This window comes from Hipposideros armiger, unplaced genomic scaffold, assembly GCF_001890085.2.
Source record: "Hipposideros armiger isolate ML-2016 unplaced genomic scaffold, ASM189008v1 scaffold_53, whole genome shotgun sequence".
In the NCBI taxonomy this organism is placed as follows: domain Eukaryota; kingdom Metazoa; phylum Chordata; class Mammalia; order Chiroptera; family Hipposideridae; genus Hipposideros; species Hipposideros armiger.
Window position 1 is genome coordinate 1,372,239 of NW_017731403.1, and position 1,045 is coordinate 1,373,283.

A 1,045-nucleotide genomic window follows, 5' to 3' on the forward strand; every position below is an offset into this window, starting at 1 on the left:
AGGAGCTGAAACCTAACTTAGGTCACCATGTTGTCTGTAGCCTGCCTGAGGTCCAGACTGTGTGACCATTAGTCAGGTCCGGGCTACTGTTTTCTGCTGCCTCTGGGATTGCCGATTATTTGGGGGGAAGGTTAGGCCTCTGAGGGGTGGATATATAGAGAGACGGATATGATTTCTAGAGCTAGGATTTAAATCTAAATCATAAACTCATGAGTTCTCTTGGTTTCAGTTGCCTTTTAATTATCTCACACTAGCTCTATGATTTTATTTCTGTTACTTCCAACAACTACATTTTTAGCTTTAAGGAGTACTTTTACCAAATTTTTTTGCATCAGTTCAAAATTCAGAAGGTATAGAAATTGCTAGTTTCCAAACTCTTCAGTTGCTTCTGCAAAGTAATCATTCTGTTGTGGGTTTTTGTTTTTGTTTTAGGTATTAGCATTTCATTTTCTATTAGTTATCAAAGAGATCTATTACTACACTGTGTCCCCTTCATCTGCTTGTAATAGCAGATGAAGACGTCATCAAAAAAGATTCAAAGTTTACTTCCAAGAGATGACTGTTAAAACCTAAAGATCTACTGAACTTCTGTTTGTGGGTGAGAAAAAATTCCGGTTAATAACATTATCTCCCAACCCACAATAGATCTGAGGAAAATTTCCTGAAAACCACTTTTCCATCATCATGGCTAATGCTGAGTTTACTAAGTTATTATTGTAGATTTGAGTGCCAGACAACTAGAAATATGAAATCAGAGGCATTTGAATTGCATTGCTGAATAGAGTCATACTTTAAATTGGTTTGGTAAGGAAGGGTTCAAAGAATATGTGTTAAACTTGGCCCATTCCCAGGCATTGTATCAAATGGAAAGGCTATCAAGGGAAATAATCTCTTCTGAGGAGTTGAGGTTGGAGGAATAAGCATGGAAGGTGGCATGATAAATGCTAAGAATCAAGGGAATCACGTGGTGCAGTGGGCTACAAAGCAGCGATACATTTTGTAGTAGGCAGAAATGTCAAGGAAGAGATAGTTAAGGAAATTTTAA